This window comes from Bufo bufo, chromosome 3 (genome assembly GCF_905171765.1).
Source record: "Bufo bufo chromosome 3, aBufBuf1.1, whole genome shotgun sequence".
In the NCBI taxonomy this organism is placed as follows: Eukaryota; Metazoa; Chordata; class Amphibia; order Anura; family Bufonidae; genus Bufo; species Bufo bufo.
The window spans coordinates 486,488,947-486,511,844 of NC_053391.1; the positions used below are offsets into that span (position 1 = coordinate 486,488,947).

General features: G+C 42.4%; 1 protein-coding gene across 9 annotated transcripts in view; it reads right to left on the minus strand.

The window, feature by feature from the left end:
• MBNL2 (muscleblind like splicing regulator 2) overlaps window positions 1-22,898 on the minus strand; it is a 204,909-nt gene that overhangs the window by 134,453 nt on the left and 47,558 nt on the right. Inside the window, exon 1 of one of the 9 annotated variants that reach the window (XM_040425297.1) lies at window positions 14,720-14,739. The exons of the other annotated variants lie outside the window; for them this stretch is intronic. The gene's annotated coding sequence lies outside the window, so the exon portion shown is untranslated. Of the gene's footprint in view, window positions 1-14,719; window positions 14,740-22,898 lie in introns of those variants that run through there. 9 annotated transcript variants of the gene reach the window in all.

Below are 22,898 nucleotides of genomic sequence, written 5' to 3' on the forward strand. Positions count from 1 at the left end.
GTCCTTCCGGTATGCGCATGCGCAGACTGAAAAAAAGGTGAAAAAATAAATGCCGGATCCGTTTTTGCCGGATGACACCGGAAAGACGGATCCGGCATTTCAATGCATTTTTTCGACTGATCAGGCATTTTTAAGACTGATCAGGATCCTGATCAGTCTTACTAATGCCATCAGTTAGCATACATTTTGCCTGATCTGGCAAGTGTGAACTGCTTGCCGGATCTCTCTGCCGCAAGTGTGAAAGTAGCCTTATTCTTTAGGTGAGTGTGTGTGTGTGTGTGTGTGTGTGTGTGTGTAATAAATATATATATATATATATATATATATATATATATATACACACACACAGGCCTTGAAAAAAGTGTTCATACCCATTGAACTTTTTCACATTTTTTCACGTTACACCCACAAACAAATGTATTTGATTGGGATTTTATGTGATAGACCAACACAAAGAAAATGATACATGGTTTTCAAAATCTTTCATAAATAAAAATCTGAAAAGTGTAGCATGCATCAGTATTCAGCCCCCTGTACTTTGATCCCCCTAAATAAAATCCAGTGTGACCAGATGCCCTTAGAAGTCACCTAATTAGTAAATAGAGTCCACCTGTATGCAGTTTATTCTCAGTCCAACTACAGCTGTTCTGTGAAGGCCTCAGAGACTCAGACACTGTGCTTCAAAACAGGTAAGGTTCTTGCTATTGTCTGATTGCAAATGAGCATAGGTGATTAAGGTGTTAAATTTGTTGTTGGGGTAGGAGCTTTTGTGGGAGTGTGTGTATATAGAAAACATAGTATTAGCTTGCCTAATTATAGCTTGCAGTATTCTCAAGTGCAGCATTTATAAGTGCATCTGAGATAATCAGGAGGTAATCTGGAGGTGGATGCTATCTAAAAAAGTAAGATTTTTTTTTGTTTAAAATCTTTCCCCTCTTTAAAATGGCAGACCTGGTTCTGTGCAGGAATTGTTGTGCTTTTATTTCAGGTTCAACTCTTCGGAGGTTTGGATGTTGTCTGATCTGTAGAAAGCTCTCCATTAGGGCTCATTCAGACGGCCGTATGCTGTCCGCAAAAATACTGAATGCTATCCGTTTTTTTGCGGATCTGCAAAAAAACGGATAGCATTCAGTATTTTTGCGGACCCATAGACTTCAATGGGGCCATGTCCTGATTTTCACGGACAAGTATAGGACATGTTTCATTTTTTTTGCGGATCCGCAAAAAAACGGATAGCATTCAGTATTTTTGCGGACAGCATACGGCCGTCTGAATTAGCCCTAATGCAGCAGGAAATATCATTTTTGAAATCTGAGATTTGTAAATTAACTGTTAAACAAACTCAGGCTGGGAATGTTGCAATGCTACTGCCACAGAGGCCCCCTAGAAATTGAAGATGGGTTACTGCAGGTTATGGTAGACTGAGAGTTATTGATGATAGACATGTCCCACAGTCTGTGGCTCTCCATAATTCATTTGCAGCACTTTCAGAGCGCAAAAGCAACACTGAGGATGGCTCAGGCACAGTGGGTGAGGAACAATCATATCCCATGCCTAAAGTATGCAAGACTGTAGCCAAAGACGAAAAGGATAAGATGAGGACTGATAGTAAGCAGCTGTTGGTGGGCTATTCTATCATAAGAGGTGTGAAGTTTGAGGAAAATGGTTTTGTGAGATGTCTCCCTGGTGCTACCACTTGCAGGGATAGACGACGTATCCTTAATATTGTTAGGCAAGCAAAGCAGGAAAGGGAGGTGGATGTTATTGTCCATCTTGGGACAAATGATCTGGCTTGCAATGAGGTTTCAAAGGTGAAGGAAGCTTTTCACACACTTGGAAATGATATACGGGAGGTTGCATCAACTGTTTCATTCTCTGCAGTTTCGCCTATGCATAACCTTCAGCATGACAGGAAGATGCGCATTAAGGAATTCAATGTATGGCTTGGTGACTGGTGTCTGAACCAAGGGTTTGGCTTTGTGTCTCATGTTAGCTCTCGTTGGAATGAAAAAGAACTGTACAAGCATAAAATCTAATTTAATACAAGTTAGCAAGACCAATTTAGAGTCTGTTTGGGTTAACTTGCAGCTTGATAATCATAAGGTAACTCGTGTAGGTGTGATATATAGACCACCTAGCCAAGTCAAAGAATTAGATGATCTACTAGTTGAGGAAATAGCTAAAATGACATTGAAATGGGAAGTTATCATTATGGGAGACTTTAATCTTCCTGATGTAAACTGGAAAACCAAAATAGCTAGTTCTGCCAGGAGTACAGATATTCTAAATTCCCTACTGGTATTATCTCTACAGCAAGTAGTTGAGGAGCCAACCCAGAAGGAGGCCATTTTAGATTTAGTATTCACAAAAGGGAATTTGGTATCGGATTTTACTGTAGGGGAAAGCTTGGGATCTAGGGATCACCAGTCAGTGTGGTTTACTATAAGTACAGTGACTGAGTCACACCACACAAAAACTAAAGTTTTATATTTTAGAAAAACAGACTTTTCTAAAATAAATTATTAAAATAGTGGTATACGAGTCCCTATCAGATTGGAACAGTTTCAATGGAGTCCAGGAGAAATGGCACTATTGAAGGCAACAGATAATTGCATTAGGCTTATCAGTAAAAGCAAAGAAAGGAAGAGACCACTGTGGTACTCAGCAGAAGTGGCCAAAATCATTTAAAACAAAAAGATAGCATTTAGGAATTATAAAGAAAACCAAAACGAGGATGACAGGCAAATTTATAAGATTAGGCAGAGAGAGGCAAAACAAGTTATAAGAGCTTCTAAAGCAAAGGCAGAAGAGAAATGAGCTCAATCAGTAAAAAAAAAGGCAATAAGACATTCTTCAGATACATAAATGAAAAAAGGAAACTAAAACAAGGAATTACCAAATTTAAAACAAAAGAAGAAAGGTATATGGAAGAAGATAAAGAAGTAGCTGACTGCCTCAATGAATACTTCTGTTCAGTTTTTACAAAGGAAAAGGAAGTAAAAGGACCTCAGTTAGGAAGGAAGACTAATGAATCTTTTGAAGCATGTGTCTTTACAGAGGAAGAGGTTCTAAGTCAGCTGTCTAAAATTAATACAAATAAGTCACAGGGGCCTGATGGTATACACCCAAAGCTATTAAAAGAGCTTAGCAGTGAACTAGCAAAACCATTAACAGATTTATTTAACCAATCACTGGTAACAGGAGTCGTCCCAGAAGATTGGAAATTAGCAAATGTTATGACCATTTACAAGAAAGGTAGTAGGAAGGAATCGGGGAACTATAGGCCAGTAAGCCTGACATCAATAGTGGGGAAATTAATGGAAACCATACTTAAGGAGAGGATTGTGGAACATCTAAAATCCCATGGATTGAAAGATGAAAAACAGCATGGGTTTACTTCAGGGAGATCATGTCAAACTAATCTTATTGATTTTTTTGATTGGGTGACTAAAATAATAGATGGCAGAGGTGCAGTAGACATTGCTTATCTAGACTTTAGTAAGGTTTTTGATACTGTCCCACATAGAAGGCTTATCAATAAATTGCAGTCTTTGTGCTTGCACTCCCATATTGTTGAATGGATTAGGCAATGGCTGAGGGACAGAAAACAGTAGTCAATGGAGTATATTCAGACCAGGGTCTTGTTACCAGTGGGGTACCTCAGGAATCTGTTCTGGGACCCATATTGTTTAATATCTTTATCAGCGAAATTGCAGAAGGCTTCGATGGAAAGGTGTGTCTTTTTGCTGATGACACAAAGATTTGTAACAGGGTTCCTGGAGGGATACACCAAATGGAAAAGGATTTAGGAAAACTAGAGGAATGGTCAAAAATCTGGCAACTAAAATTTAATGTTGATAAGTGCAAGATAATGCACCTGGGGCATAAAAAACCAAGAGCAGAATATAAAATCAGTGATACAGTCCTAACCTCAGTATCTGAGGAAAGGGATTTAGGGGTCATTATTTCAGAAGACTTAAAGGTAGGCAGACAATGTCATAGAGCAGCAGGAAATGCTAGCAGAATGCTTGGGTGTATAGGGAGAGGCATTACCAGTAGAAAGAGGGAGGTGCTCATGCCGCTCTACAGAGCACTAGTGAGACCTCATTTGGAGTATTGTGCGCAGTACTGGAGACCATATCTCCAGAAGGATATCGATACTTTGGAGAGAGTTCAGAGAAGAGCTACTAAACTAGTACATGGATTGCAGGATAAAACTTACCAGGAAAGATTAAAGGACCTTAACATGTATAGCTTGGAAGAAAGACGAGACAGAGGGGATATGATAAAATTTTAAATACATAAAGGGAATCAACAAGGTAAAAGAGGAGAGAATATGTAAAAGAAGAAAAACTGCTACAAGAGGACATAAGGTAGTTTTAAATTAGAGGGTTTAAAAGTAATATCAGGAAGTATTACTTTACTGAGAGAGTAGTGGATGCATGGAATAGCCTTCCTGCAGAAGTGGTAGCTGCAAATACAGTGAAGGAGTTTAAGCATGCATGGGATAGGCATAAGGCCATCCTTCATATAAGATAGGGCCAGGGGCTATTCATAGTATGCAGTATATTGGGCAGACTAGATGGGCCAAATGGTTCTTATCTGCCGACACATTCTATGTTTCTATGCTTGTTAGAGAACGTTAGTGATCAAACAGCATCATGAAAACCAGGGAACACACCAGACAGGTCAGGGATTAAGTTGTGGAGAAGTGTAAAGGAGGGTTAGGTTATAAAAATATCCCAAGCTCTGGACATCTCATGGAGCACTGTTCAATCATTCATCCGAAACCTGAACGAGTATGGCACAACTGCAAACCTACCAACACATGGCCGTCCACCTAAACTGACAGCCCAGGCAAGGAGAGCACTAATTAGAGATGCAGCCAAGAGCCCATGGTTAGTCTGGAGGAGCTGCAGAGATCCACAGCTCACGTGGGATAATCTGCCCATAGAACAACTATTGGTCGTGTACTGGCCTTTATGGAAGAGTGGCAAGTAGAAAGCCATTTTTGAAAGCAAGCTATTGGAAGTCCTGTTTACAGTTTGCCACAAGCCATTTAGTGGACACATGTGGAAGAAGGTACTCTGGTCAGATGAGACCAAAGTTGAACTTTTTGGCCTAAATGCGAAATGATATGTGTGGCGGAAAACTAGCACTACACATCACCCTGAACACATCTGTGAACCATGGTGGGGGCAGCATCATGCAGTGGGGATGCTTTTCTTCAGTAGGGACAGGGAAGTTGGTTAGTGTTGATCGGAAAATGGATGGAGCTAAATACAGGACAATCCTAGAGGAAAACCTGGTAGAGGCTGCAAAGCCGAGGAGAGAAGTGCTTGGGCTCTGCTGGAGGGCGGGCCTGGGCACTCAATGGGGGTGTTCCTGGGCGCCTTTGAACAAAAATAACGCCACTCTGGGCACCTTACTAGCTCATTTGCATAAGGAATTAAGTGGATTTTTTCAAAGATAGAAACCAAGCAGCAAGGAAAGAAAAGCACATCTGGAAAGGAGGTAGTAAGTGCTACAAGACAATAGTTTTAGTATAATGGTGATGATTCTGGTGACAGATTCACTTTAAAGGGGTTCTGCAGTTTTTTTAAATTGATGATCTAGCCTCTGGATAGATCATCAGCATCTGATCGGCAGGGGTCCGACACCCAGGACCCCTGCCGATCAGCTGTTTGAGAAGGCAGCAGCACTGGCAGTAGCGCCGCAGCCTTCTCGCTGTTTACCGCAGGACCAGTGACGTCATGACTAATATCAATGGCCTGGGCGGGTGTTGGACCCCGCCGATCAGATGCTGATGATCTATCCAGAACCCCTTTAAGGTGAAAAATGGCAAGGTCCTTAAGGTGTGAAAGCCATTTTCCACGCCATAAACTGGCGTGGAAAATGATGAATGAGATAGGCCGGTCCGCCAAAATCTTCAACCTGAATACGCCAAAAAGTGGCGTATAATAAATGACCGCCATAATGCTTCAGAAGTGACATAAATAACATTACATCTGGACATACATCGAAGGTACCTACATGCCTGTCTAATGTTGTCACATATTGAACGACTGGGGCAACTTTGGCTTCTTCAACTTCTGCCACACAATACTGAGCAATCCGTTTAGCTGCTTGCTAATTTGGGGCTGCTATACACAAAACACAATCCACTAGAACAATATCTGAAGTAGACAGTCTAACTGCTGTTAGCGGAAACAAGGAGTGGGCATGTTGGATGGCAATATAACCAAATATATGCTGCTTGAGGATATGTATTACGAACTTTCCCCTACAACAGCCATTGCCCAGGTCTACCCAGTGATAACAGCGCCCTGTCTCTCCATCATGAGATCCTGCAGCCAATCTCTGCCCATAATGGTGATATTCCTTACTGACAGACGTCACATCTGTGGCCACAGATTGGTTGCATAGTCATGTGATGGAAGACTAGATATCATTTGGGGCGAGATGAAGAATAAGAGGTGACCATAGACGAGTAAAATTATAAAAGTTAAGTAAATGTCCCATTTTTATTAAAGGGCATCTGTCATGTCTGACATGTGCGCTTGGTAAGGGTACAGAGGGGAGGTAATAAGTTTGGGGGGTGTACCTGCACAGTCTGAAAATGGCTGCACTGATTGGATAGAGTCAGACTGTGCAGGGACACCCCCCCAACTGGTTACCTCCCCTCTGTACCCTTACTGAAGGCTAATAGTAATTTATTCATAACTTCTTGCAGAAATAATAAAGGAATGGCACGACATAGAGCCATAAGAATAGAGGCTCCAGAATTGTTATTACACGGGGAATGCATGAAGCTATTAAAACAGGAATGTCAGGAGCGGTGAAAGATTACTGAATATGGAAACGTGCCCATTCCATGTGCCGTGTTTAACATGCTTAACATGACAGACCTGCCAGGTTTTTGATATTGATCGAGCGAGGCAGTAATGCGCTCCGAATGTGCTCGGTAAGGACACTTCACTGATGCCTGTTCAACAATGACTTCCTCTTGGTGGGAACAAGAAATAACGATTGGCCTACATTTATTCCTGAGTACAAATGCTGATTGTCTACGGCAAGAAAAAGAACTCACCTGGACATAAGGAGAACAGATAAAATACCCAGCCCCACACAATGTGTTAAGATGATCAGTATCTTCATACTTTATATATGACGGATGATGTGGAAACAACATGGAAAATGGTACTATAGTTATTACAGGGGTGGTCTCAATAAAGATAACCTCTATGTGCAATCCCCCATATACACAGCATCCCTCCCTGCCATAGACATACAACGCCCCATAAAACCCTCTTCCTGCTCTGCTACATACATGTACAGTGCAGTGACAGCACAGGAGTTAAATCAGCTGTTGGTGTCAGATGTAACATACCTTAGATCAGGGGTGCACAACCTTTTTTGGTCTGAGGGCCGCATTGTCACATCGCTCTATATCAAGGGGCCGCAATAAAAAAAATTAAAAAAGTTGATTGCCGCTTATTTGCATCGGCCTATTACACAGGCCAATGTAAAGTGACTTGGGAGGAGTGATCAATATCACAGTCATTCCTCCTTCATTTAGTTGTATTGATTACCAGTAGCACATCCCTGATTATACTGGCCAATTATCATAAATGAGCGTTCCTATGAACACTTGTTCCCAGTAATTGACCTGAATATCTCAGTGTATTACGGGCTTAAAGGGATTTCCCAGTAAAAAATAATTTTTAACATGTTCCTGCAGCATGGCCTTTGAAACCAAAGAGTTAAACTTATCTGCTACCAGCCGCTCTGGTTCTCCGCACTGCCCCCAATGCCTCCATATTTCAGTCCCCGCACTGTTTTCACCTGGCAGTATATGGCCGTGGTCACATGCACCTTTCAAGCCAAGGACTGGCTTCAGCAGTAATGTGGCTACAAGCAGCATGTCACCTCCGAAGCCAATCATTGACTGGAGTGGTGTATGTGACCATGGCCATCAACTGCCAGGTGTAAACAGCGCAGGAACCGGAATATGGAGGCAGCGGAGGCAGTGCGGCGGACCGAAGCGGCATGTAGCAGGCAAGTATGAATCTTCTATTTCAGCGACCACACTGCAAGAACTTGTTTAAAAAATCATTTTTACAGGAAAAACCTGGAAAAGTGGTGACATTTCCTTCCATCCTGCCTCCTATTTACACCCTGTACAGAATTATTAGGCAAATGAGTATTTTGACCACATCATCCTCTTTATGCATGTTGTCTTACTCCAAGCTGTATAGGCTCGAAAGCCTACTACCAATTAAGCATATTAGGTGATGTGCATCTCTGTAATGAGAAGGGGTGTGGTCTAATGACATCAACACCCTATATCAGGTGTACATAATTATTAGGCAACTTCCTTTCCTTTGGCAAAATGGGTCAAAAGAAGGACTTGACAGGCTCAGAAAAGTCAAAAATAGTGAGATATCTTGCAGAGGGACGCAGCACTCTTAAAATTGCAAAGCTTCTGAAGCGTGATCATCGAACAATCAAGCGTTTCATTCAAAATAGTCAACAGGGTCGCAAGAAGCGTGTGGAAAAACCAAGGCGCAAAATAACTGCCCATGAACTGAGAAAAGTCAAGCGTGCAGCTGCCAAGATGCCACTTGCCACCAGTTTGGCCATATTTCAGAGCTGCAACATCACTGGAGTGCCCAAAAGCACAAGGTGTGCAATACTCAGAGACATGGCCAAGGTAAGAAAGGCTGAAAGATGACCACCACTGAACAAGACTGGGCCAAGAAATATCTCAAGACTGATTTTTCTAAGGTTTTATGGACTGATGAAATGAGAGTGAGTCTTGATGGGCCAGATGGATGGGCGAGTGGCTGGATTGGTAAAGGGCAGAGAGCTCCAGTCCGACTCAGACGCCAGCAAGGTGGAGGTGGAGTACTGGTTTGGGCTGGTATCATCAAAGATGAGCTTGTGGGGCCTTTTCGGGTTGAGGATGGAGTCAAGCTCAACTCCCAGTCCTACTGCCAGTTTCTGGAAGACACCTTCTTCAAGCAGTGGTACAGGAAGAAGTCTGCATCCTTCAAGAAAAACATGATTTTCATGCAGGACAATGCTCCATCACACGCGTCCAAGTACTCCACAGCGTGGCTGGCAAGAAAGGGTATAAAAGAAGAAAATCTAATGACATGGCCTCCTTGTTCACCTGATCTGAACCCCATTGAGAACCTGTGGTCCATCATCAAATGTGAGATTTACAAGGAGGGAAAACAGTACACCTCTCTGAACAGTGTCTGGGAGGCTGTGGTTGCTGCTGCACGCAACGTTGATGGTGAACAGATCAAAACACTGACAGAATCCATGGATGGCAGGCTTTTGAGTGTCCTTGCAAAGAAAGGTGGCTATATTGGTCACTGATTTGTTTTTGTTTTGTTTTTGAATGTCAGAAATGTATATTTGTGAATGTTGAGATGTTATATTGGTTTCACTGGTAAAAATAAATAATTGAAATGGGTATATATTTGTTTTTTGTTAAGTTGCGTAATAATTATGCACAGTAATAGTCACCTGCACACACAGATATCCCCCTAAAATAGCTAAAACTAAAAACAAACTAAAAACTACTTCCAAAAATATTCAGCTTTGATATTAATGAGTTTTTTGGGTTCATTGAGAACATGGTTGTTGTTCAATAATAAAATTAATCCTCAAAAATACAACTTTCCTAATAATTCTGCACTCCCTGTATAAATCAGCGCTTTCCTTCACTGCAGAGGACGGTGCTCATTGGTTATTACCACCTTCTGCCCCCCAGTTACAGGAGTCCTGCAATAACCAGTAAGCACTAGTAGGGAAAGCACTCATTGGTTAATACGTTAATACCCAGGGCTAACAGACACTTTTTTTGTGATTTAGCGCACGTGGTGGTTCAAACGGTTGTAACTTTTTTATTTTGGGACTAACAAAATTATTTTTGCTACAATTTTTTACTTGACACAGACTCAATTTTTTTGTTTTATTTGGGGGAAACTGGAAAACATTTTTAAAGTATTTTTTTTTCAAACTATAGCTCCCTATTCTTTAAATATGCAAACTGACACCAAAATAAATTATTATAATTAGTTCCCTATTTTGTGTCAGTCGTTTTGTTATATAATATAAACCTTTGGGAGACACTGACACTTTGGTAATTTTTCACTTTTTCCTTTTTATTTTATTAATATTTTAGTGTATTATTTTTTATTTTTTTGCCACATAATATGTCCCCCAAGAGGTCATAAAAAGACTGTTGGGGGACAATGAACACTCTATTATTTAGCACTTTTTCCTTTTCCTTTTTTTCTTTTCTTTGTATTTTTTTTTATAATTTTCTATATTTATTTTTTTTCATATATTTTTGCCACATAATATGTCCCCCAAGGGATCATAAAAAGCCTGTTGGGGGACAGTGAACACTCTTATATTTTGCTTATATTTTGCTTATATTTTTTTCTTTTATTTGTGTTGTATTATATTTTTTTTTAAAAAATTTTTCAAATATTTTTTTCACTTAATTTATCCCCAAGAGGTCACTGACAGACCCTTAACGCTCAAGTACTTGTTTGAGCGTCGGGCGTTTTACAGCGCGATCGTACGCGCTGTAAAACGCCCAGGTGAGAACCATTCCCATAGGGAAGCATTGGTTTCCCCTTGTTGAGCGTTTTACAGCGCGTAGGAACGCGCTGTAAAACGCTCAGGTGTGAACTGGGTGTTAGGAGACAATAGGAGATCTTTTTCCCACTATTTCCACTGTAACTGGGGCATCCAAAGGAACCCCAGTTACAAGGAAATCCAGCCTGCTGGGGGGGCATTGTACAAGGCAGATGCTACATGCTGATGTAACCAAAATATAAATACTCATAATAAAACACTTAGGGGTTTTCTTCATCAATATGAGATCAACGGTGGATGGCAAACCACCCCCCACTGATCATCTGCAATAATTAGGCTTTTTTTTTTAGTTTTCACACTAGCGCTTTTACTGGATCCGGCAGGGTCCAGCAAAAACCCTTCCGTTACTGATAATACAACCATCTGCATCCGTTATGAACGGATCCGGTTGTATTATCTTTAACATTGCCAAGACGGATCTGTCATTAACTCCATTAAAAGTCAATAGGGGACGGATCCGTTTTCTATTGTGGCAGAGAAAACGGATCCGTCCCCATTGACTTGCATTGGGGTAATGCCGGATCCGTTTTGCATCCGCATCCCAGGACGGAAAGCAAAATACAACATGTTGCGGTTTGCTCTGGTCTGGGAACGCATTTTGGAGCATTCCGTTCTGTTCAGTTCAGTTTTTTCTTCATTGACAATTAATGGGGACAAAATGGAAGCCTTTTTTTTTGGGTATTGAGCCCCTATGATGGAACTCAATACCAGAAAACTTAAACACTAGTGTGAAAGTAGCCTAACAGATCAGAGAATAAAAAAAGTTGTGTCAGTGCTTCTTAAGGCCTCTTTCACATGGACGTTGCGGGTGACGTGCTGGAAAAGATGCAGGTGCGTTGCAGGAAAATGCACGATTTTTCCCCCGCGAGTGCAAAGCGTTTAAATGCTTTTTGCACACGCGTGAGAAAAATCGGCATGTTTGGTACCCAGACCCGAACCTGGACTTCTTCACAGAAGTTCGGGTTTGGGTTAGGTGTTGTGTAGATTTTATTATTTTCCCTTATAACATGGTTATAAGGGAAAATAATAGCATTCTTAATACAGAATGCTTAGTAAAATAGGGATGGAGGGGTTAAAAAAAAATAAATAAAAATTAAACTCACCTCATCCACTTGTTCGCGCTGCCCGGCTCGTCTTCTTTGATGACCTCGGAGGAAAAGGTCCTTTGGTGACGTCACTGCGCTCATCACATGGACCATGTGATGAGCGCAGTGACGTCACCAAAGGTCCTTTTCCTCCCAGGTCATCAAAGAAGAAGAAAGAAGACGAGCTGGGCAGTGCGAACAAGAGGATGAGGTGAGTTTATTTTTAATTTTTTAATTTTTTTAACCCCTCCATCCCTATTTTACTAAGCATTCTGTATTAAGAATGCTATTATTTTCTCTTATAACCATGTTATAAGGGAAGATAATAAAGATCGGGTCCCCATCCCGATCGTCACCAAGCAACCATGCGTGAAAATCGCACCGCAGCGGCACTTGCTTGCGGATGCTTGCGATTTTCACACAGCCTCATTCACTTCTATGGGGCCTGCTTTGCGTGAAAAACACACAATATAGAGCTTGCTGCGATTTTCACGCAACGCACAAGTGATGCGTGAAAAGCACCGCTTATGTGCACAGCCCCATAGAAATGAATGGGTCCGGATTCAGTGCGGGTGCAATGCGTTCACCTCACGCATTGGACCTGTGCGGAAAACTCGCCCGTGTGAAAGAGGCCTAAGGATCTCAAAACATGAAGTAAACTGATCAGTTTTGTCCCCATTCATTGACAATGGGGGACAAAACTGATCTGGATGTACCAGTATGCATCAGTTCAGTTCAGTTGCTTTTTGCAGCCGGACACAAAACCGCTGCAAGCAGCGTTTTTACTGAACCCTGCCGGATCCAGTAATACCGCTAGTGTGAAAGTAGCCTAACTCAGGTTTTGAGATCCTCTGCCGGATCTCAAAACCTGAGCTAAAAATGCAGATTTAAAAGTAGCCAAAGGCTACTTTCACACTCGCGTTTTGGCTTTCCATTTGTGAGATGCGTCATAGGCTCCCACAAGCGGTCCAAAACGGATCAGTTTTGCCCTAAAACATTCTGAATAGAAAAGGATCCGCTCAGAATGCATCAGTTTGCCTCCGATCAGTCTCCATTCCGCTCTGGAGGCGGACGACAAAACGCTGCCTGAGCCGAACGGATCCATCCTGGCACACAATGTAAGTCAATGGGGACGGATCCGTTTTCTCTGACACAATAGAAAATGGATCCGTCTCCAATTGACTTTCAATGGAGTTCATGATGGATCCGTCTTGGCTATGTTACAGATAATACAAACGGACTTGTTCATGACAGATGCATGCGGTTGTATTATTGTAACGGATCTGTTTTTGAAGATCCATGACAGATCCGCCCAAAACGCGACTGTGAAATTAGCCTAAGGCTACATGCACATGACCGTGCCGTTTTTTGCGGTCCACAAACCGCGGATCCGCAAAAAACGGAAGCCGCCCGTGTGCCTTCTGCAATTTGCGGAACGGAAGGCCCATTGTAGAAATGCCTATTCTTGTCCGCAAAACGGACAAGAATAGGACATGCTATGTTTTTTGGGCGGGGCCACGGATCGGTGCAACGGATGCGGACAGCACACGGAGTGTTGTCCGCATCTTTTGCGGCCCCATTGAAGTGATTGGGTCTGCATCCGAGCCGCAAAAACGGCGGCTCGGATGCGGACCAAAACAACGGTCGTGTGCATGAGGCCTTAGAGTGTATTTCAAAATATGTTTGATAAACCAGACAACCCATTTAACATTATTACTGCGTAGCATTACTATTAGGGATGAACGAATCGACTTCGGATGAAACATCCGAAGTCGATTTGCATAAAACTTAGTTCCAATACTGTACAGAGCATGAGCTCCGTACAGTATTAGAATGTATTGGCTCAGATGAGCCAAAGTTATTGTTTTGTGAAGTCTCGCGAGACTTTGGGTAATAATTCATAAATTAATTTGTACTGTAAACCATTTCCCGAACTTGGGTTCGGTTCCGTGGTACCTTGGAACCGAACCTGAGTTCGGGAAATGTTTTTTTGACAGTAGAAATCAATTCATGAAGTTATTACCCGAAGTCTCGTGAGACTTCACAAAGCAATAACTTCGGCTCATCGGAGCCAATACATTCTAATGTTGTACGGATGCTCTGTACAGTATTGGAACAAAGTTTTATGGGAATCGATTTCGGATGTTTCATCCGAAGTCGATTCGCTCATCCCTAATTACTATGTATTTTATTATTACTATTATTATTACTAGTACTACAGTGTTCTACAATTCTTTTGCGTTCTATTATGTTAATTAAGTAGATGGGTATACAGGGTGTAAAGAAAAACTTGAAATAGCTACAGAAGCTTTTCCAATAAGAATATTGTGCTTGAGAATGTGCCACAGAGAATCCAGCAATTTAAAATTTGCCCAGCCAAGTTTCCATGGCAAAATTGTACAAAATGAAGAAGTAGTAGAATTTAGGATGTGTCACTGGGAATAATGTCCTATGGAGGGATAATTTATCGGCAGGAAAAACTGAGTAGAAAGACTTTCAAAAGTTTACTTTTATGATTCTTCTTTTACTTAATTCACATTCATCCGGTAGGAAAGGCTGATGGTCCATGTTTCTTTTCAGCCAAAAAGAAATGTAAAATCGAAATTTAGTTCCTAGTCACGGTTTTTAATTTATTGTATGCAAGACCAGACTTCAGGATTAAAATAGGGGGTCTGCTTTGTTCCAGAAAGAGCGCCATTCCTGTTCATGGTTTGTGCTTGGTACTGCAGCTCAGCCCCATTTTAACTAATAACTGGAATGGCGCTGTTTTTGGAACAGGAATAGCTTTTATTTTCTAATCCTATACAACTTTAATATTTATACAAGACTATCTCTCCTTATACTGACACTTTTTTTTTTACAAGAAAAAGGGATGGGTGGGGTGTTAAAGTTTGCTATGATGTGTAGGTGTACATACAGTAGATACATAAAGTGCTCAGTACATTATTACCCACCCTTGTGGAGGAGAGACATCAGCGCTGGGGAAGAAAGAGGATGGCTTGGGGGAATGACAAGCCGAAATATAGAATTCTTTTATTGTAAATATTACGGTAATTCTAGGAAAACTAGACACAACATAACTATTCCCTATGGCCGACAACACGTCTGGCCACATAAACAAGCTGAGTAAACGAAGACTGCTTCTTGCAGATTAATGTTGTGGTCACAAGGAGGTGACACGTTTGATTAATAAGGAATATGTGGTAAAACTGGGAGGATATGATACAAGTCATGAAAACATCATGAAAAGAATGAAGCACAGTAAACAATGCACAGCACACGACCACTCAGCCAAGGCTGCAAAACCCATAGCTGATCCTGACAAATGACAGAGATATCAAGGTGACTACAGCAGAAACATTGAAGACTTGCCTATAAAAAAACAACGCCATCTGCCATTCATGACAAATATTTGGGGGGAATTTTACTAATATAGGGACACAGTATGAATGGTGAGACTGACAGTGCAAAACGTCATCCAGTCTAGACAGTCCTACATCATCACAGGGGCTCAGGCTGGTTGAGAAATGTGGTGCAGGAATTGACACTTTTCTCTGAGGTTACTTTCACACCGGCGTTTTTGCTGGATCTGTCATGAATCAGCAAAAATGCTTCTGTTCTGATAATACAACCGCCTGCATCCGTTATGAACGGATCCGGTTGTATTATCTTTCACATACCCAAGACTGATCCGTCATGAACACCACTGAAAGTCAATGGAGGACGGATCCATTTTCTATTGTGTCAGAGAAAACTGTTCCAGCGTTTTGCTGTCCGCTTGACGAAACTGAGCCAAACGGATCCATCCTGACACACAATGTAAGTCAATGGGGACGGATCCATTTTCTCTGACACAATAGAAAACGGATCCGTCCTCCATTGACTGTCAATGGATTTCATGACTGATCCTTCTTGGCTATCTTAAAGATAATACAACCGGATCGGTTCATAACGGATGCAGGCGGCTGTATTATCAGAACGGAAGCTTTTTGCTCCGCACCACATTGTGGACAGAAAAACACTGCTTGCAGCGTTATTCTGCCCGCGATGCATTCTGGTGCATTCCGTTTCATTCAGTTCAGTTTTGTCTCCATTGACAATGAATGTGGAGAAAAAAGGAAGCGTTTTCCCCGCTAATGAGATCCTATGACAGATCTCAATAGCGGAAAGGGAAGACGCTGTTGTGAAAGTACAGTAACTGTATACCAACTATTGGTTGGCTTACTTTGAGATTTTCTGGTGGCGTTATTTTAGTATAAAACATTGCATCTTAGGCTGCAACACCTTTCCTACAAAGCGACACCCTTTCCCATTAAGCCATGCCCTCTTTTGGATGCGCTACAGAAGCTCTGAAACTGGATGCACCAATTAAGCTAACAGAGATAACTGAGCAGAGCTGTCAGTGCTGTCAACAAGTCAGATAGGCAGGGACGCAGGCAGAGACCATTAAAGCACATACAGGGAGCTAGGGGCTGGGGCAGTAAGATAAGAGGCAGGCTGAGAAGCGTGCCTCTCTATGTTCCAAATAGTCGTCTTCAGCATTCAGCAGACACTGAAGACAGGCTGTCAAGAATGTAGCTAAGGAGACTCTTTGCAGCCTCTTTTCTAGTAAAAATAAACATTTCCATAAAAAAAAGTATGTTACAACCATGCTTAAAAATCAGTAAAACCACAGAGAAATTTATCAAAAGTGGTACAAAGGAAAAGTGATTTAGTTGCCCCTAGCAACCAATCAGATTGATCCTATCATTTTCGAAAGAAACTATGAAAAATGAAAGGCGGAATCTGATTACTTAGGGCAACTAAGCCAGTTTTCCTTTGCCCCAGTTTGAAAAAAGTCAGGAGGAGATAAACATAGGGGAACACATAGGGGAGAATGTAGCACACAATTTATGTTGCTCCACACGATGCAGTAAAATATTGAACAGTGACAAGAAAAGTGAGAGCTTACAGGTCCTCTTTAAATAGTGGAGCACTGGGTAAAACTGCCATTGAAAAAGACTTGGTAAACCGATGGACAGTAAACATAACTTCAGTGATCAATGCCAAGCAGCTGCTGCAAAGGGAAATAAAATGAAGCGATGCATCAAAAAAGGCATATACACCCATGTCAACAACACAGGGGGTCATTTAGCAAAGTGTTGTAAAGTACAACTGGCTTAGTTGCCCTTAGCAACCAATCAAATTCCACCTTTCATTTTTCCTTTGGAAAATGAAAGGTGGAATCTGATTGGTTGCTATAGGCAACTAAGCCAGTTCTACTTTACAACAGTTTGATAAATAACCCCCATAGTTTTGCCTCTATATAAATCACTAATCAGACTACACATTGAATACTGTGTACAGTTTGGGGCATAACTGAAGTAGAGCAGGTGCAGAGGAGGGCAACCAGGGTATTTAAGGGCATGGTGGACTGCAGTACCAAGACAGGTTAACAAACTTGGGTTTATTTAGTCTGGAAAATAAGACATCTTCGGGGCGATCTAATAACAATGTCCAAATATGTGTAAGGACAGCACAGAGATCTTTCTAATTACCTTTTTATTCCCAGGCCTGTAACTATGACAAGAGAACATCCTCTACTCCGGAGGAATGAAAGTATCATCATCATAGACGCTGCTTCTTTACTGTAAAAGCAGTGAGACTGCGGAACTCTCTGCCATAAGAGGCGGATTCATCAAACAAGTTCAAACGGGGGGAGGCTGGGTAAAACTATCCCAAGTTATATCTACTAGATTCAGGCATGTATTCTAGTCGGGAAGGAATTCTCCCACAATGCAGGGTAATTGGAGACCACCTCAGTAGCTCTGTAAATTAGACTTAATGGACCTGTCTTTTTCAATCCTATCTACTATGTCTATACAGTTTAGGATGGTTCTCAATTTATTAGGAATGTTTTAGTCATCTCTCACCTGTACCTTTAAGGAAATCTTATGGTGTTATTAAAAAGGCTGTGGAGAAAGAGGATTGGTGGGGCTTACATTGTAATTGCAACAAGTACTATAGCAACTCCTGTCGGTTTAACACTATTATCCTCCATAGGAAAGCATGAGCAGCATAAGGTGCCCTCACCCCCACCAGTGCAGCTGACCGGGAGACACGCACAGTCAGCAATCACTTTCACCATGTCTGGGTGTCATCGCTCTACACTGTGCTCGGAGTCAATGAATCCCACTGTAAGCATTATTCTGCCATAGTAGTCATCTGCACAGGGGCCAGCTGGAAAGGGGCCCTTCCCCACCTTAAAGATATAGAGTAAATGTAAAGGATCCGCTCAGTGTAGAGAGACGCTGTACGCTATCTATATGTAGCGCAGTCTGTCTACTGTATCACATGCCACTTGTTCAGGGTATGGGGGCTCGGGGACCACTTTACTTCACCTGTTCCCTTGTGGGCCAGTACGAATCTGATTGCAGTAATAAATTTCATAGCTCACAATTACCGCTAGAGTCTTGGAGAGACATTAGGGGGATACTAACTGAGAAGTAGACGGTCTATTGATGGAGAGAAAGGGGCCCTCTGCTAAGTGAATTAATCCGTACAATAGTTTTAAAGGTAACCAGTCAGCTCCCATTTGCTGCACTCACTCGGGACAGCAGAGTGTAATGGCAGCAATCTGTCACTCCTGTGATGGCATTCAGTACTTTTAGAGTACTGGTCACCAGCTCGGCGACAGAAATGAAGATGAAGCCTATGCACACAGAAAAGAAAGCTGTCACTCATTATCCAGAGGCGAGGGAGGGCGGGGGCAGCGTGCTTCACTGGTATCATCTCTCGTACTGCTGGCACGTGCTGCGGGCTTTTGTGAGTCATGAGGGCAGCATATGGGAGCTGACAAGTCCCCTTTAATAAGGAACTTTCAGTTCACATGCCGTCATCCACTGTATATAGATGATACATATATGCCCTGAGCTTCGGGCTGTGAAGACCTGCTTCTGTTCCTGATTTCATACTCAATGACCACAAACATAGAATGGCCAATGTTACAGGACCATTTCCAGTTTGCATCTGATGTTTTCGCTAAGATCCACCATTCGCTTCCAGACAATATCCCAATAAAAACCAGCAGGGAGGATGAAAGATCTGAACCATTTAGAGATCAAAAAAGGCTTCACAAAAGTCAAATAATCCGACCTTAAGGCTGTATCACACCTGCTAATTACGATCTGCCGCCAGCAAACAACTAGACAACATAGGGAAGAGCGATGGCATAACGATCGTTCCTCCCCATGCTGCGGTGGAGATCGCTGCATGTAATAGCAGCGGTCTCCTCCACTAGCTAGCAGGCGATGGCTGAGAAATCTACCGATTGTCAGTTGTCGCTCTATCGTTCATTGCTTGTACACTGCTCAATAATCGCGTCGTTTCGCTCGATTTAACGATCATTTACACGATGTTCGGCTTCAAAATTTTAGCCCCATGGTATTTTTTTTTTTGCCCGTAAAAGCCTAAACACTAAGCAAATGCTAAAATGCAAAACACCTTACATAGAACAGAGAAGCTAGCAAGATACAAACTCAAGGCTCGTAACAAGCATCCTTGCCAATTACCCTAAGAAACCTCGCACTTGATCATGCAGCTATCTATTTTAAGACGTTGCCATCAAAGGCCACATATGCAACCTTTCTGGACCTTATCGTGTAAATCCAGAAATCACAGATCAAGTGGATACATCCCTTAAATAATTCCTGTCTACAGCACCGCATATCTGCAGCATACAAAATGTGTTCCCATAGTAACTAGGGAAACGGTTCCTCAATATCCCTTACAGAATGAATATTCAAAAAACGAATAAACCAAAACCAAACAGATAACTAAAACCAGTGCCGCTGTCTATCTTGTGTGGAGGCTATCATAAAAGACAAAGGAAAGTAAAACACATACAAAAAGGCAGCATGCATACAACTACTGAAAAGGATCTGACCCTTCATACGAGTAAAGCTCATCAGACCTGCTCCATACATGTTCCTAATCTGAACTGAAGAACTGATCGCAGGGACTGGGACTGGAGGTAGGTGTTTGTTTTAGTCACTGTGCTCAGCTCTTCTCCTGCGAGGACAAAAGGGCTAAAAAATTCTGTTTGTCTAATCCTTCTCTTCCCTGACATCTGTTTCATATTGTGGCCTTAAGGGGGTTGTCTCACTTCAGCAAATGGCATTTATCACGTAGACAAAGTTAATATATGGTACTTACTAGTGTATTATGATTGTCTATGTTGCCTCATTGCTGGCTTCATTCATTTTTCCATCACATTATACACTGCTCGTTTCAATGGTTACGACCACCCTGCAATCCATCAGCGGTGGCCGTGTTTGCATACCATGGGAAAAAGGGCTGACCGTGGGAGCACATATCTATGCATGTGTAGCAGCTCCCATCCCAGCCACCTTGTATCTGCTCTGCAGCGGTGATCGCAACCCCTGGAAACGAGCAGTGTGTAATATGATGGAAAAATGAATCCAGCCAGTAAAGGAGACAATATGGACAATCACAATACATTAGTAAGTGCCTTGTATTAACTTTCTCTACATGATAATTGCCGTTTGCTGAAGTGACACAACCCCTTTAAAGAGGGCCTGTCACCTCTCCAGACATTTCCCATGTAATAACAATTCGGTGTTGTACCAATCATTTATTATTCCTAGAACTTTATGAATGAATGCTAGCAGCTTGTAATTAAGGTGCAGATAGCTGGTACCAATCGAGGGGTGTGTTCCTGTACAGTCTGACAATGGGCAGCACCGATTGGGTTATGTCAGACTGTGAATGGACACACCCCATACTGAGAACACCCATCTGGACCTTCACTGCAAAGGAATGGTACACCATAAAGCCAAACTGAACACGTATGTATATGGGGGAGTTGGGAGAGAAAGCTATTGCCAAAAGATTATTCACTATTGAATGTGTATGGGAAGTTTTAGGGACCAAACTGACACAGAGATATGGTAAAAGCTTGGAGCATGGCTAATTTATATTTAAAGTGTAACTGCCATTTCACTACCATAAATGAAATTCCTAACTAATGTGATCCTGAAGGGAAGATATTCATGAAGCTTTATTTTTCAGGTAATTTTTACCTTTCTGATGTCTGTATTCTGATTCTCTGTGCCTCTATTTCAGCATGTTTCTAAGATGGCCTCTGCTGCACTTCCTGTGGTGATCTTTGCCCTGTCCTTGAGGCCATCCTGTACTTCTCTCACTTCCCATAACCCCTTGCTCTCCTCACATGAACTAGCAGGACCAATCAGAATGCAGATAACCTCCCCCACTACCCCAGAGCAGTGTGTATCCTCTCACATACAGCTAACCAGAGACAGACAAGACCAACCAGAATGCAGATAACCTCCCCCACTACCCCAGAGCAGTGTGTATCCTCTCACATACAGCTAACCAGAGACAGACAAGACCAACCAGAATGCAGATAACCTCCCCCACTACCCCAAAGCAGTGTGTATCCTGTCACATACAGCTAACCAGAGACAGACAAGACTAATCAGAATGCAGATAACGCCCACACTACCCCAGAGAGGTGTATCCTCTCACATACAGTTAACCAGAGATAGACAAGACCAATCAGAATGCAGATAACCGCCCCCACTACCCCAGAGCAGTGTGTATCCTCTCACATACTCAAGTAACTGATCCACTGCCTTCATTTCAGGCCCCTGCTGACTTCTAAACACAGGAAATGCCCCCTGTGCCACTGACAGGTCACCGCTGCTAGGTTTTGGTCAATGGCAATCTGATAAGATTCTTTCTGGGTCATATTATAGGATTTAGTATTCATTTAGCATTATTTCTTCTAAGAGAAAAAAAACTTAAAGAGGTTGTCCCACGAAAAACATTCTACAGTTTTCAAACCAGCACTTGGATCTAAATACTTTTGTAATTGCCTGTAATTAAAAATTATTGAATGAAATATATCTGTATAGTGCCACCTGCTGTTTGTTTTTTTCTTATTTCTTTGTCCGCTCACTGAGAAGGCCGCACATGCTCAGTTTCATCCTTCAACTGCCTCCTGAGCGGTGATAGGGAGAGTATGGACACGCCCCCTGAGCTGCAGAAGAAAAGCAATAAAAGGGAGATCTGTGGATCCATGTGAGGTACAGGGCTGGGTCTAGCTTTGTTCTAAAGAGATTGCCATGATATATTTGATTTTTGTTTTTTACATTAGTCATGGGATAATACCTTTAATCTCCAGGCGAAAAAAATAAATAAAATGCTGCCACTATAGAGATGGATATATGTAGATGAAGTCAAATAAATGAGTGTGGTTAACAGGATATGTAATCTTATGGCAGTGAGCCGGACTAATCAGGTATTTACACTGTGCACTTACTCAAGCTCTTTGACCACAATGTATATACGGTTTCATCTACCTGCCCAGGAGTTGATTCAGCAGGATTATTTTGAGGCCTGAAGTGGACATGTAGCCAAGGACAACAGACATACCATTCCTGGAGTGTCCCTGCCAGAGATGAATACTTTACAGCAGGGGTACTCAACTTTTGGACCATGGTTGTCAGCTGTCTGGACCCCTGCGCAGTGGCGTGCTAAGGAAGGGGGCGGTCCGGGGTCACGGGGTACCAGAGCCTAGAAGCAATTAGTGCTTCCATCAATACAGAGGAAGCGCTCATTGCTGGAGCGCAGGGAGCTGCGCTCCTGTCACTCACCACTCAGATCCCTGCGCTTCTCCCCTCCTTCAGGCCGGCAGCGTTCTGAATGGTGAAGCAGGAAGACTTCTTCGCGCTCTACCATTCAGCCTGCAGGCAAAGATCGCGCTGCCGGCCTGTGTGGGCGGAGCCAGCTTCATGGAAATCTGCACAAGCTCCGCCCACACAGTGCTGCCGCGCGATCTGTGTCTGCAGGGGAGAGAGGACTGTGAGCTTCAGGAGCGGGACAAGGTAAGTAGTTACTGTGGTTTTTTTTGTTTGTTTTTTTAACACAGAGGGGACACAATGGGCATTTGTACTCTGGAAGGGGCACAATGGACATTTCTACTCTGGAGGGGGCACAATGGACATTTCTACTCTGGAGGGGGCACAATCGTCATTGCTAATGTGAAGGGGGCACAATGGGCATTTCTACTATGGAGGGGGCACAATGGGCATTTCTACTATGGAGGGGGTA